We start from the raw sequence: 15,697 nt of genomic DNA, 5'->3' as shown, positions 1-15,697 counted from the left end.
CTTGGACAATGAGAGGGTCTCTTCCCCTTCTCTCACTTCCCTCTTCTTCTTTGGGTACCACAAGCTTCTGTTCCTCCATAGTTGTTCCTCCCTGCAGTTCCAGGAGGGAAAAGGAAAGGGAGGAGGAAACATTAATGAGGGAAACACAATCTGGAAGGAATAAAAAGGCCCTCTTCTGCGTCTCTAATATTAGCTCTTTATGATTTGCAAAATATTAACTCCCTGGAATAAAAACAATTCCCTGATGCTTAGGTCATGCTTAGTAGCTCCCTAATACAAATTAATTAACATTAAATAAATAAATAAACTGGAGCCCAAGCTCAGGTGAAGCCATGGGTGCTGGTGCTTCAAGCCTCCCGGTCCCCTCCAGTGTCCCTCGGCCTTCCTCTTTCCCTACAATCCTGGAGGCCTCCCAGCTCAGGGTCGGGGCCTGCAGGTTTGCAGCCTTTACGCACAAAAGCTCGGGTGAGCTTGGAATGAGCTCCCTTTGTCTCTGGGGAAATCCGGCCTTTAAAGGGGGCATAACCCACCCCCTTTTTTTCCCTTTGATGAGTGGTTTAGTTTAGGGCCTGGTCATTCCATCCTACTCCTGTTTAAGTGACAGTTGCAAGTGAACACCTAAGTTAAATTATTTTATATAGTGAAAGATATAAATATACAGGTAATCCTCGCTTAGGAAACACAATTGGGACAGGAAACTCAGTCACTAAGCACTGTGGTTGCTAAGTGGAAAATCACATGACCGTGACAGACTCAGAGTGTCACTTCCTCTTCAATCGTTATGTGAAGCAACACGGTTGCTAAGCAAAAAATCACATGACTGTGACTTATGATTTTACTGCTGGCTTCTCCACTGACTCTGCTTGTCACAAGCTGGTTTGTGAAGCACACAAGTGGCGATCATGCGACAGCAGGTGCTGTGATGGTCATAAATGTGAGAACTGGTCGCAAAGCAAGTTCTTTTTCAGTGTCGTTAGTTCAAATAGTCATTGCTGCATGAGGCATTATCCCCCCGGACCTTTGATTGGCCCCGACCCTCTCGGCCTTTAGGAAGGCCCTGAAGACCCGGCTCTGCCGCCGGGCCTGGGGGTCTGGCAACGGGGGGAGCTCTTACGGGGGCTGCACTGAGCTGATGTAGGGCGATTCTGAGGCTGATTGTGATTTTGTTTTTAAATTGATGATAGTTTTTATACATTTGTGTATTGGTTTTTATGGTCTTCTTAAATTGTTTTTACCTGTTGAGAGCCTCCCAGAGTTGCTTAGATGAGGTGGGGGGGCACAGATCAAATAAATAATAATAGCAAGCAGAATCATAACAATGACAGTCGTGTGACTGAGGGAGGCTGCAAAGGTTGCAAACGATTAAAACAAACTTATTTTTTCAGCATGGTCGCTGAACGAGGCAGTTGGTAAGCGAGCTCTACCTGTATATCATCCTCTGATGGAAACTTCTGCCCGACGCTCACGCACCGGAGTCAAATATTTCAAACAAATCTATTAAATGAAACTCTAGCAGACGGATATATTTGGTCGCGATAGAAGAACCGCTGTAATTAATTCAGGGGGGGCTCTACCACATTACAAGCCCCTCCGCTGCCTCTCCCAGCCGCAGATCAACAGGGCTGCCACCACCCCGGCGTCTTACCGCGTCGCGAGCAGTGCAACCCCGAGGAAGGGGCCAGGGAAGACGGCCAGGGACGAGGCGAGAGCCGAGCCGAGCCGAGCCGAGCCGAGCAGATCCGGCCGCCTCGGTCAAGAGCGTCACCGGATCGCAGCGACCAGGCAGACGGCGGAGAGCCCCAGATCCCGGATCCAGGTCCAGGCCACGCAAAGTGCGGAAACAAGTGCAACGAGTGCCTCTGAAGCGCACCTGGGAAGCGAAGGTGAGCTGCGCTGCCCGAGCGGGAGGCGGGAGGAAGCGGAGAGGAGACCGCGCGGCTGCCCCAGCGGCTGCCCGGCCGGGAGGGGCACCTACCTTCTTCCCCGGGGAAGCCCCGCGCCTGCCCGCCTGCCCGCCCGCCTGCCCGCCCGGGGGCGGACCCGTCGCCTCGCCTCGCCTCGCCTCGCCTCGCCCGCGGCGCTCCCGCCGGCCCCGGCCCCGGCCCCGGCCCCGGCCACGCGCCTCCCTTCCAGAGGGGGCTGCCGCCTCGCCGGCCAGCCGCCGCCTCCTCCTCCGCGCACGGGAGGGGGACAGGCCAGCGGCGCCTCTTCGGGGCGGACGCTCTAGGAGGCGGGGCTCTATGGATTTAACTCTTTCGCGCTGCACCCGGCCAAGGAAGCTCTCCGGGGGGATTTGCGAGCTAAGCCTGGCTGTTTGCTTTCTGAGGGAGGTAGGGTGTGTATGGGTGCGCGCGCGCGTGCGCGCGTGCGCGCGTGTCATAGCGCGTGGTGAGAAATCCACAGCTCTCCCCTAGGACTGCTCACTCCCAGCCGATATTCTGACAGCTCCACGTGGGCCATCCTGCCCAATTCTTCCTATCAGCGGACCTCCTTCTCCGAGCATTGGTCCAGTTCACTTTCGTTTACTGCAGCGCGAGTCCTCTTGCTTTCTTGGCAGCAGAAAGGAAGAGATGCTGCTGTTGCCTCGCTCTGGGATGCCTCTTCTAAAGGGCTTCCTGGGGGTCTCTCATCCAGATGCTGAGCCAAGTCACTATAGCTAGCTTCTGAACCCAGACAAAACCAGCCTGCCAGGCTGTTTGTGTACTGGGAGCTCTTGTGTATTAGGAATTTCCTGTGTCGCTCCTGCTTGTTCTGCTTTGACTTGATAGTGACTAGCTAAGAATTGAACTACAGTAACCTTTGCCTCATTATAATAGTAAAAAACACACCCCTAGGAGTAAACAGCAGATGTTAATGAGCCCTCCATGGCTTATTATGGGGTGCTTAGTTGCAATACGCATGTGCATGATGTAATTTACTCATGGATTTGTTTCAGCCAGTAAGAATCGTGATGAATGTTACCTGCTTAGTGAAATGTATAAAAAGCTTTGGATGACACCCATTTGCAAGCTCGATTTGGGTTCTGATCCTGAGTGTGCCTCTTTGCCTCTGTACAGGAATAAAGTGTGAAAGCCTTCCCTCTACTCTGTGTGTAATCTGGCTCTCTCTCTCACCGCATAAAAATGTGCCCCAATCAGTTGGTCACCCAGCAGCCAAGAATGCTTTCATCTGCTGAGATTTTGCAGATAGAGGCATTAAGAGGGGATCTGTGCCAGGGGAAAAATGAATGGAACTGAGGGGGAAGAGAATGAAAGTGTGTATTTCTCAAAGTTTTCATTTTGACTCTTTTCCCGCCACCCAGAGTTATTGTTATGAGATGGACAGTCACATAAATTATTTAAACACAAAAGATCAGTAAATAAAAGTATTATGATGATGATTTATAAAATTTGTATGCAGCTGACTCTCAAGAACTGTGGGTGGTATTTTAATCACAGGATTTATTAATTAATCACAGGAGAGAGAAGTGTAGGGGCATGCCTTGATAAAATCTGGAGGGTGAAGAATGGGTGTGGGCCTATGAGGGCACTTCTAGAAAAATCCCCTTTTCTTTGCCACCCAAATATTCCCTACTGAATAGATTTTACTGAGTTATGGGGCAGTTCCTCCCCCAAAACTTCTACGGAGGCTGAATATATTCAGCAAGGCGCCATACGGCGCAGAGCAACAACAAATGTTGACCTGTTGATCTATTCAGTTCTGCTCATCCCGGCTGACATCTACCAAGATTTCAGAGAAGAGTCGTTTCTAACCTGCCTGCGATCCCAGAGGTTGAAAAAAGAACTTCAATGTGAAACCAGTGCTTCTTTATAACATTTTAATGTGTCAGTATTTCTAAAAGCCAGCAACAGCCATTGTGCTTGATTCTCACCTGCCTGCTGTTTCACTCCAGTACTAGTAGCATCTCTGGATGTTTTCCACAATCTCTGAGACTGTATGTTGCCTGCCCTCTAGGATGTCCCTCCTGGATAGATTTTTATGTGTTTATAAAGCATGGAAGAACTACAGAATCTTTTTTCACACAGTGAGCATCCGTATGGTTTCTCCCTGGTATGAATCTGCCTATGAACCACCAGGTTGGATTTCTTATGGAAGCTTATCCCACAACAGGAGTGCTTATGGGGCTTCTCACCCATGTGAATTCTCTTGAGCTTCACGAGGTTTGTTTTCCAATCAAAACGTTTCCCGCACTCTGTGCGTATATACTTTTTTCTTGCCGACAGAGTGCTCCCCTTTTGAATAACAGAGGGTTTGCTGTTATTTTTCTCATATTTATGCAATTTATCCTTTGCTTGCACATGTGGAGTATCTGGAACACTGATGGTTGGACATCATCTCTGGCTCCTCTTAATTCCACCCTTTTTGCCACAGTGAAAATTGGCTTCATTTAAGTTTTGATCACCTTCAGGCAGGAAAGCTTCACTGGCTTTCTTTTGTGAATGCCTTTGTGCTCCCTTGGATTTACTGGTTTACTTTTAATCCTGGAACCCCAGAAAAATTATCTTTTGATTTATTCCAAACTCTTGCAAGTGTTTATTTCTTCAGATCTTCCCACCTGGAAGGTCTTCTCCTTATGGATTGGCCCATGTCCATTGTATTCTGAGAGAAACAGAAAAGAATTTGTCACATTGCCCCCCAACAATAAATTCAAAAACTTCTTGTAGAAATTCTAGTGGAGGGTCTCCTCAAGTGTTCCCTCTTCCATTTGACTCAGTCTCTTAAACGCCATCTCTTCATTCCCCCCACTCCCCAGTTGACCTAGAAAATCCCAAATTCAAGCATCCTCATTTGATGGCTTTCCAGCATCTCCCTGAATACTCCAGTTGATGAGTCTAGGACCACATCAACAAGAAGACTCTTTTCGGGGGCAACAGAAAATAGTTCACATATCACCAAGCCACAGATTTACTTAAAACATTTTATAATTAAACACAACTAATTGACGTTTTACAAACCATCATTGCTGGGTCCATGCAACATACTAAGCCGAACAAATCACATTACAGTTAAGCTCAACCTTCCCTAGATGTCCACACTTCAGCTCCAAGAATCCTTCATTCCTGATCAATCTGTAGAATTGGACAGATAAAGCAATGGTCCAGAAATGTGGCATTGATCCCCTTCGTTATGACAAGGCAGAAACTAGATCTGTTGATTTGTTGAGGATGGCTGAATTTGGAATCCCACCCTGAACAAGGGTTTGGATTTGCTGACCTCCTCCAAATGTAGGATTCTCTAATCTGTATCACTAAGTTACAGATCTCATCATGGAGAAAATCTATCTATCTGGTCACTAATAATCAATATTGACTTGATGGAGCATAAATCCAACATGTAATGGGTCCACCTGGCAGAAGCTGGGAAGATAGGTGACAGCTAGCCCAATATTACATGCTCAACTTACAGCAGATCTCTAGCTTTTCTAACAGTCACGTCTTTCCCATTCTCTGCAACCTAATCCTTTCAAGCAAAGATTCTGTGAACCAAAAATCCTCTGATGGAAACTGGGACCATCTCCTTCCCCAGAAAATGCCATTTGGCTTGGTGGACCATCAGATGTCAAGGATTGCGCCACCAACTCCTTCTACAAGATGCTGCCACTTCCCTGGGTTTCAAAAAGAGTGCAGAGAACCATCTTGGCTTAAAGCACCCCAGAAATGTTTGCAATTATTGACATTCTGCATCCTTACCTAGTTAGTTAGCTTCCCCATCATTCTCTTGCTTTATCTCCAGAGGAAACTTCATCCTCACAATGTCCAAGGCCTCTTCCTCCAATTTCGGAGATTTTAGCATCGTATCCGTTGGAATGCCTGAAAAAAAGAAAAAGGAAAGTTGGTTCAACTCAAAGTCCTGGAAGACTTATGCACCAGGCTGCTCTCCATTCCCTCCAAGAGGAATAACCCTCAAAGTAGTTGGGGCAGATGGGATCCAGTTTGGAGATTTAATGCACAGAAATCACTTTTCCCAAGCCAATTCTGAATTCCCTTCAGGCAGCTATGTCCAAATGGTTGGCAGCTCTAGATTCTTTTGGGCCACAATTCTGAACTCAGATGTAGATGAACTGGCAGAGAGGTACAGAAAACCGTTGGCTGCAACTCTGAAGCATAGCGACCAAAAGGCTCTCCCCCACTCCCCCAGACATGCTGGTAAGAAAACGGACTTTGTGCAGTTCCAGTCAGGATAAAATCACCACAACTGAAACATCTCCTGGGTCTGGCAGGGGCAAATCTTATGCAGCTGCCTCCTAGAAGCCTTTTCAGGTTTGTTGATTACACCCACTCCTCATTCCATTCCAAGGACCAAGTCGTTAAGCGAAATGGTTGCTAGGTGAGAATCACAGTAGCCTAGACGTGACCGTAACTGTGTTTGTGACTTTACTTCAGCCTTTCAAACTCAATTTCTGTTATCTTTCCTGAAGTGGACATGGTTAATAACATTTCGTACTTTCTACCTCAGAGCTCTTTGATTCTAACATAGTTTTGCCATTAGAATATACCCTGTAACCTGAGGACTACCTGTATTATGTAAGTACAAAATTAGGTATAATTGTATTGCACTACAAAATAAAAGAGTACAGGTAGAGAATTATTGGGCCCAGCAACAAGGTAAATGAAACTGCAACTGTGCTTATCGTTTTACAGGTAGTCCTCATTTAGTGAGTGCCTCATTTAGCAACCATTCGCAGTTATCACAGTGATGAAGAAGTAACTTTAAAATCAATCCTTGTGTTTACAACTTTGCAGTTCTATAAAGCAAAGTTGAAGCAGGATCCTAAGCACAGTATCTGTACTTCAGATTCCTTTGCTTTGCAGACCTGTGAAGGTCGTAAATATGAGGATTGGTTGTAAAGTTGCTTTCTCGTCACCTTTGTAACTGCGCTTGTGACATGAGGCAGCTGTTAAATGAGGACCACTTGTACAAAATCAGATTTTACAGTTACAGTACCTGTAAACATCAAATTCGATATAAATCCTTTGAAAGGTTCATTTTTTTGTGTGTTTTCAGAAACTTCAGATACACTGGCATAGCTGGTTGACGGCTGAGAATCATTTCGGTGTTTTATTCCAGTGGATGGGGAGGGAAATAGGGAGGGAAATGGAGTTGGAGATTTTTTTCTTTTTTTCTTTTTTCCTTCATATATTTCACGATAACACTTTAAGATTTCATGCATTTCCCAATGTACCGTTCTAAAACGTTCTACATTTGGATCCATACTTTCTAATTCTGATAAAATTTTGTTAACGCATGAGAAAACACCAGCCAATCTTTTCGCACTGAATATTTTGGGCTTAACTTCTACATTTTTTTTTCCTTCTTTTTCTTGTTCTTTTCCTTCTTCTTCCAGTAGCCGTTGTGCTTCCAATTCTTCTTTCAGTTCAATTAAATCTTCGTTTGAAAGCTCTCCCTCAGTGTAGGATACCAAATTTCTCACATCTTCAGCATCAACCTCTAAATCAAGGGATTTCATTAGTGTCAAAGTTTTCTTATTTATTTCGTCCACATTTTCATTGTGGTCAAATCCTTCAAAATCATTTACAACAGCAAAAGGTTTCAAACACTTTTTCCAAATCCCTTGCATGCACTTCACACTAACATTCTGCCATGCAGCTGCAATGTTTTCAATAGCATGGAGGATATTGTAGCCTTTCCAAAACTCGCGCAAGCTTATCCTATCATCCTCCATTGCGGCTATTGCTTTGGCAAATATTGCATGCAAATAGCATGCCTTGAATGCTGAGATAGCTCCCTGGTCCATAGGCTGGAGGAGAGGGGTGGTGTTTTTGGGTAGATAAACTACCTTTACGTCCGGGTGGAGACTGTCGAGATGCAGGGGATGTCCAGGGGCGTTGTCCAGGAGCAGGAGAATTTTAAAAGGAATTCCATTTTGCCAGCAATATTTCTTTACTTGGGGTATGAAACAATTCATAAACCAATCTTCAAAGAGGACGTCTGTCATCCAAGCCTTTCGATTGGATCGGTAATAAATGGGCAGTGTGTGCTCACTTATGTTTTTGAACTCACAGGGGTCGTCTGATTTGTGGATCAGAAATGGCTTCAGCTTGAATCTGGCGACATTTCCACCCAACAGTAAGGTTACTCTATCCTTAAAGGCTTTACATCCAGGCGTTGCTTGGGCCTCTCTGTGTATGTACGTCCGCTCTGGCATTCTTTTCCAGTATAACCCAGTTTTGTCCACATTGTATATCTGTTCAGGCAAATAGTTCCCTTCTGCTATGATATCATCAAGTTCATCCAGAAAACGTCTGGCCGCTTCTTCATCAGCACTTGCAGCTTCACTGGACGTGTGTGCTTTCTGGTAATGAAATCTTTGCTGAAACCGCATAAACCAGCCATGGCTGGCAGTGAATGTTTCGGTGCACTCCTCCCCTGCTCGTTCCTTCAGCGTTGTGAAAATGCTGCGTGCCTTAGCCTGAATGAGAAGGAGGCTAACCGGCAGCCTCTTCTGGATCTGATCTTCGATCCAAAGTATAAGGAGTTTTTCCATTTCGTGGATGAGGCCTTTTCGCTGTCTTATTATACATGCGTTCATTCCTGCTGATCCTTTCACTGCCTCTCTGATCCTTGCCTTATCCTTCAAAATAGCAGAAATGGTGGAACGGGCCAGGCCTTCTTCTTGCGCTATTTTAATCATCTTCTTCCCAGCCTCGTACGCTTTGATGATCTTCATCTTCAAATTGAGACTGATGACCCTCCTTTGCTTCTTTCTACCTCCTTCAGCTGAACTGGGGTTCTTTCTCTTTGAAGACATCTTGATATGGGATATAAATGTGTGTAAACAAGTAAATAAGCAAGTGAAAATAAGAGCAGGTTATACGCGATACTAACTGTAATAGCAAACATGTGACTGAGAAAGAGATGCAAAAGTTGTAAATGCACACAATGGATGCAAAATTAATTTTTCATTACTGCTGTATTTGCGAGTGGTTGCTAACTGAGGTAGTTGCTGAATAAGGAGTGGCTGTACCTCATGCTGGGCTTTTTAGTGCAGAGGCAGCAGATCACTTTCTTGCTTACAAACCTTTGGCCGGCTTCTCACAACATAAGCCGAACCCTGGTTTCACAAGCCACAATACAGCCGCTCCTCCTTTTGCGGCTAACTCAATTAGCGACTGTTCGCAAACATGACGGTAATAAACATTGGAAAAAAATTCATTTTCCAACCAATGCGCAGACTTACGACCAAATTTCTCCGTCTGCCAACAACACACAACGGAGTGAGCATTGCTGCACGAAAGAACTTTATCTGAATGAAACTGCAAAAACCAGCAATCTTTGCAATGTTTCTCTCCCTCTCTCTGCCTCCCTCTCTCAGGCACAAGTTTGCTTAGTGACCGTTTCACTTCAGACTTAAGGAAGGGATTACATCATTAATGAGGAAAGGGTGTACTAGTGTTCATATAAGTTATTATGCCCAGACAACTGAACCATATTATGTCTGAATGTGGTGACTTTCTTCATGCAAGTTGCAAAACAAAGAAAAGGATCCTACAAAATGATTAGCCATAAACTATCCAACCCCTATATGTTTAAAATAATAATGGTAATAACATTTGATTAAATGTATAAGCTGCCCAACTCTGTGCAGTTATGTTAACCTAGACTTCCCAAGCCAGTGCTCTTAAAAATCCAGCCTTCCCCAAACTGCCACAGTAAGGATGATGAAAACATCTGGAAGGCACATCTTGGGGAACACTGCATTAGATCAGTATTGGAAAGGTTTCACACCACAAAAGCTCCTGCAGTAATGTCTTTATCTCAAGCAATTGATAGACAGCCCTGATTATCTCAAGGTCATCCAAAACAGCTATATATTCTATGACAAAGGCCAAGGTGGCCTTTATTTATTTATTTTTTGTTATCAGGCAATACTCACTAAAATAGAGCACCTGAAAACCCTACTATCCTCCTCTGCCTTTCTAATCCTCTGGATCCACTCCAGAATCATCTGCTGCAAAATTTTCTCCTTTGGGCAACTGTCTGATCGCCATAGATGAACAGAATCCCCCATAATCCCCTTAACAGAATCCCAGTGTTTTATGTTGTGAGACTATTATTCTAATCGCCTTGTTTCCACGGGGGCTCTTGAGACCAAAACTGAAACACACTATGACCCCTGCTACTACAGCTGGCAAGAAACACATTTCACAGGTTAGTAATTTTGATGGCTTCCTGCAGCTGCCCTCATATTCTTCCCCCCATCCTTTCCCCCCTTGTTCAGTCTTTGGTGTCTGGATACCTTCTGTTGCTCATCAGCATCCTGGAGGCTGAACTGCCTGGGGTGCAGGGGCCACTGCCTCTCCAGATCGACCTCCTCCAGAGATTCTTCCACCTTCACCTTCATGCAGAAATCCAGCTTTTCCCTGTCCATCCAGACGTTCCCACTGATGTTCGGATCTCTTGGGAGCACAGCCTCCCCTCTGGCCTCTCCACAGCCCTCCTCCTGGGGTTCTTCCTTGACTCTCCCCAAGGGGACCTGGAAGTCCTTGGCATCTTCCTCCAATGGAGCCGGTGCTGGGGGAAGCCCTGCCACCCTTTTCAGGAATTCCTGCCATTGAGAGTCCCAGTGTTGGTGCATTTCCTCCTCTGACTCCGTCTTAAAGTGGGATGGGCCATCCCCGCTCAAAAAGTCCCCGATGGTCCTCACTTGGACAATGAGAGGGTCTCTTCCCCTTCTCTCACTTCCCTCTTCTTCTTTGGGTACCACAAGCTTCTGTTCCTCCATAGCTGTTCCTCCCTGCAGTTCCAGGAGGGAAAAGGAAAGGGAGGAGGAAACATTAATGAGGGAAACACAATCTGGAAGGAATAAAAAGGCCCTCTTCTGCGTCTCTAATATTAGCTCTTTGTGATTTGCAAAATATTAACTCCCTGGAATAAAAACAATTCCCTGATGCTTAGGTCATGCTTAGTAGCTTCCTAATAAACTGGAGCCCAAGCTCAGTTGAAGCCATGGGTGCTGGTGCTTCAAGCCTCCTGGTCCCCTTCAGTGTCCCTCGGCCTTCCTCTCTCCCTACAACCCTGGGGGCTTCCCAGCTCAGGCTAGGTGCCTGCAGGTTTGGGGCCTTTACACACAAAAGGTCTGGTGAGCCTGGAATGAGCTCCCTTTGTCTCTGGGGAAATCTGGCCTTTAAAGGGGGCATAACCCCCCCTTTTTTTCCCTTTGATGAGTGGTTTAGTTTAGGACCTGGTCATTCCATCCTACTCCTGTTTAACTGACAGTTGCAAGTGAACAACTAAGTTAAATTATTTTATACTAGACAACTCTGACCCGGTGGGTCATCCTTGGCGGTTTCTCTAGGGTATAGGAAGGCATGACAGTGAGGGCATAGTTTCATCATTGCACCAACATAGCAGAAATATTATGCCTTGTGAGTCGTACATTTTGCCTTGCTTTTCTCTGTCGAAGGCGGGTATTGCCGTGTTCAGCAATTCTCGCAGTTATTACTCTTTGCCACATATTCTCAAGTCGATCTTCCCTATCCTCCTCTGTCTCTTCTTGTCTCCTCATTTTGTGCCTTCTGCTATTTGTTCTTTCTCTCTGTTTCTGGAGACGTGCATTTCTCTGCTCCTTTGTCTCTTCCTCTCTCCTCCTTCTGTGACTTTCCCTATCTTTCTGGAGACGTGCATGTCTCTCCTCCTCACTCTCTCTTTCTCTCCTCCTCCTTGCTGCGTCCCGACGACACTTGGTGTCATCTCTTGACCATGACGTCCGCCCTCTCTTTCCACGCGGCATAATTAGGCTATTTTTTTACCCCGATGCTGGACAGTGCCGTCATCATCTAAGAAGACTATATATCATAAAGAGAAAAATAATCGTAGTGGCAAGCAAACTTCAATAATAAATCAACATTTACTTACTTAAACAGATAAACAGAATGACCATGGACAGGCAAAAAAGCAATGGGAGAGGGAGCGACTTCCGACTTCCTGCCGGCTTCCCCATTTACTTTTCTTCTGGAAAGCTGGCAGGGGATGTCGGAAATCACGATCATGTGACAACGGGGATGCTGCAATGGCCCCAACTTTGTGAATAAAACTGGTCTGAACGTCCTGGAACTTTCAATTACACTGTAGTAATGGGTCCGGATTTTTTACTCATTCTTTAAGTTAGTGGATTATAGGTACCTTGATTCAAAAATTGTTGCAATATAATGCACTGTTTGGGCTAACTTGAGGATACACACAGACAAAAAGATAAACAAAATGAGAATTTTAGTAGTATACTCGACAACCTCATATTTCCTTACCTAAACAAAGGAACAGAATGACCAAGAGCAAAAAAGCAGTGGGAGTGGGAGTGACTTCCAACTTGCTGCTGGCTTCCCCATTGACTTTGTTTGTGGGAAGCTGGCAGGAAGCATCAGAAATCTTCCTTCCTCCCTCCTTCCTTCCCTCCCCATCCCTCCCCTTCCTTTCTTCCCTTCCTCCCTCCCCTTCCTTCCTTCTTCTCTCCCTCTCCTTCCTTCCCTCCCCATCCCTCCCTTCCCTCCCTCTCCCTCCTTCCCTCCCCATCCTTCCCCTTCCTTTCTTCCCTCCCTCCCCCTCCCTCCCTCCCCCTTCCTTCCTTATATTTATTTATTTATATATCAAATTTGTCACCGCCCATCTCGTTAGAAAGCGACCCCCCTCCCCCTTCCTTCTTTCCTCCCTTCCCTCCTTCCTTTCCACATATAATATAGGCTTGTCCCATTTGCCCTCCCCTCACAACCCTCAGGAGAGCCCTGATGGCGCCTCCCACTCCCCCTCCTCTGCTGACCCACAGAACTGCCGGCCACTTTGCTGGGGCGGAAGGTGGAACAAAGGGAGCCAAGGACCGTGAGGAAAACTGCAGCCCCGCTCCCCTTTCCGGCGTGTCCCCAAGGGCCCCTCCCTCGGGAGAGGAAGGGGGTTCACCCTTTGACCACGGGCATCGCCCCAGATAGCCCTCCCTCACCAGCAGGAATCCAAGTCGCTCCCTCGTCCTTCCCTCACTGTCAACTGCCATTAAGAGATTTCAAATTTCTGGCTCGGTTCCAAAGCAGCTAATTGCCACTCGCCCGTTGGGCCTTGCTGCCAGCCAATTGGGTGCAGGGGACAGAGGAAGGCGCAGCAGCAGAACAGCAGTGCTGAAACAGCCACAAATTTCTCAAATTTCAATCCCACAGGAGCAATGGGTCCCAGATTTTGGATGCATTCTGTAAGTTAGTCCATTTGAGGTACCTTGGTTAAAAAATTGTTACTCTATGACACACCGTTTTTCCGAGTTGAAAGTTACAGACACGAGAGTTTTAGTAGTATATAGATAGATAAAGATATAGATATATAGGTAGTCCTTGCTTAGCAATTGCACTTGGGACCAGAAATTCAGTCGCTAAGCACTGTGGTTGCTAAGCGGAAAATCACATGACCGTGACAAAGTTACGATGTCACTTCCCCTTCAGTCATTAAGGAAGCAGCATGATTGCTGTCAAAAATCACATGATCACGACTTACTATTTTCCTGCCATGTTCTCCATGGACTGCTTGTCCCAAGCCAGTTGTGAAGCGCACGAGTAGCAATTGTGTGACCACAGGATGCGGCAATGGTCCTAAATGCGAGAATTGGTCGCAGAGCTGTTTTTTTCCCACGGTTGTAAGTTCAAATGGTTACTACCGCTGGGCCTGGGGGTCTGGCAACGGTGGGGAGCTCTTACAGGGGCTGCACTGTACTGATGTAGGGTGAATTATGCAGTTGATTGTGATTTTGTTTTTAAATTGATGATGGATAGTTTTTATACATTTGTATATTGGTTTTTATGGTTTTCTTAAATTGTTTTTACCTGTTGAGAGCTTCCCAGAGTTGCTTAGATGAGGTGGGGGGGCACAGATCAAATAAATAATAATAGCAATCAGAATCATAACAATGGCAGTCGTGTGACTGAGGGAGGCTGCAAAGGTTGCAAACGATTAAAACAAACTTATTTTTTCAGCATTGTCACTGAACGAGGCAGTTGGTAAGCGAGCTCTACCTGTATATCATCCTCTGATGGAAACTTCTGCCCGACGCTCACGCACCGGAGTCAAATATTTCAAACAAATCTATTAAATGAAACTCTAGCAGACGGATATATTTGGTCGCGATAGAAGAACCGCTGTAATTAATTCAGGGGGGGCTCTACCACATTACAAGCCCCTCCGCTGCCTCTCCCAGCCGCAGATCAACAGGGCTGCCACCACCCCGGCGTCTTACCGCGTCGCGAGCAGTGCAACCCCGAGGAAGGGGCCAGGGAAGACGGCCAGGGACGAGGCGATCGCCGAGCCGAGCCGAGCCGAGCCGAGCAGATCCGGCCGCCTCGGTCAAGAGCGTCACCGGATCGCAGCGACCAGGCAGACGGCGGAGAGCCCCAGATCCCGGATCCAGGTCCAGGCCACGCAAAGTGCGGAAACAAGTGCAACGAGTGCCTCTGAAGCGCACCTGGGAAGCGAAGGTGAGCTGCGCTGCCCGAGCGGGAGGCGGGAGGAAGCGGAGAGGAGACCGCGCGGCTGCCCCAGCGGCTGCCCGGCCGGGAGGGGCACCTACCTTCTTCCCCGGGGAAGCCCCGCGCCTGCCCGCCTGCCCGCCCGCCTGCCCGCCCGGGGGCGGACCCGTCGCCTCGCCTCGCCTCGCCTCGCCTCGCCCGCGGCGCTCCCGCCGGCCCCGGCCCCGGCCCCGGCCCCGGCCCGGCCACGCGCCTCCCTTCCAGAGGGGGCTGCCGCCTCGCCGGCCAGCCGCCGCCTCCTCCTCCGCGCACGGGAGGGGGACAGGCCAGCGGCGCCTCTTCGGGGCGGACGCTCTAGGAGGCGGGGCTCAGGCCGTATTTGCACAGGTTAAGCCTGGGTGTTTGGCTTCGGGGGGAGGGGGCCCGTAGCGTGTGGGGAGAAGTCCGCGGCCCTCCCCCCGGATCGCCCACTCCCAGCCGAGATTCAGAGGCCAGCCTGGCTTCTGCGGGTCCGGTGGGCGACCCTGCCCAGTTCTCCCCGTTTGTTGGTGCACCGGCGTCTCCGAGAACTTGCCGAGCTAACTTTCGCCCGCCCGCTTTCCACCAGGCGTGCGCCGCTCTGGTCCAAAGGCGGCTCCCAGCAGCCTGCAAATCGCGCACAGGCGAGCAGAGCGGGAAAAGCCGCGCGCCCCGACCGCCCCGCGGGGCCCCGGTGGAAGAGCCCGCGGCGCCCGAGCGCTGGGCAGCCGCAGTCCGGCTGAACTCCGGGGGCGGTTGGGCGGCTTTCCCCAGAAGCCGTTCCCGGGGCCGGAGACCTTCGCGGGGAGGCTCTGCCGAGGAACAAAAGGGCTGCTCTGCACGAGGAAGCCGAGGAGCCAAAGCGTTTAACCTGCACAAGCCTGCAGTTGTTGCGGGCAGTTATTGCGCTGTGGAGAACTCCAGCGACGTTTGGATTAAAATTTAATTGTTGCAAACCGTACATTCATTCCTTGCCCGAACCTAACCCCGCTAGAATCGTTAATTTATTCACGGAGGGAGTTATGTAAGTCATGTATTTATTTGCCATTCATTCCATTTATATGACATATATCACATTAAATTATATTTATATGACATTTATGACTCTCATAAAGGTGAGATATTTGTATATCTCAAATGTATGATAGTGGGTGACTACGAATGAATAAAAGAAGTTAAAAAGAGCACAGCAAAATAATAAACAGCATGGCCAGTGGCGCAGA

The 15,697-nt window shown here is 47.8% G+C and overlaps 1 long non-coding RNA gene across 1 annotated transcript in view; it reads left to right on the top strand.

The window, feature by feature from the left end:
* Positions 1–1,756: 1,756 nt before the first annotated feature.
* Positions 1,757–15,697, top strand: part of LOC148213887 (uncharacterized) — a 28,019-nt gene continuing 14,078 nt past the window's right edge. Inside the window, exons 1-2 of the long non-coding RNA XR_015793657.1 lie at positions 1,757–1,883; positions 13,968–14,465. This is a non-coding gene — a long non-coding RNA (uncharacterized LOC148213887). The remainder of the gene's footprint in view (positions 1,884–13,967; positions 14,466–15,697) is intronic.

This window comes from Python bivittatus, unplaced genomic scaffold (assembly GCF_059951505.1).
Source record: "Python bivittatus isolate LINGU-HERP-01145 unplaced genomic scaffold, Pbiv_v1 ctg000810_np1212, whole genome shotgun sequence".
NCBI classification, from domain to species: domain Eukaryota; kingdom Metazoa; phylum Chordata; class Lepidosauria; order Squamata; family Pythonidae; genus Python; species Python bivittatus.
Note: the sequence above shows the minus strand (reverse complement) of the source record. Positions and strands in the feature narration are given on the sequence as shown.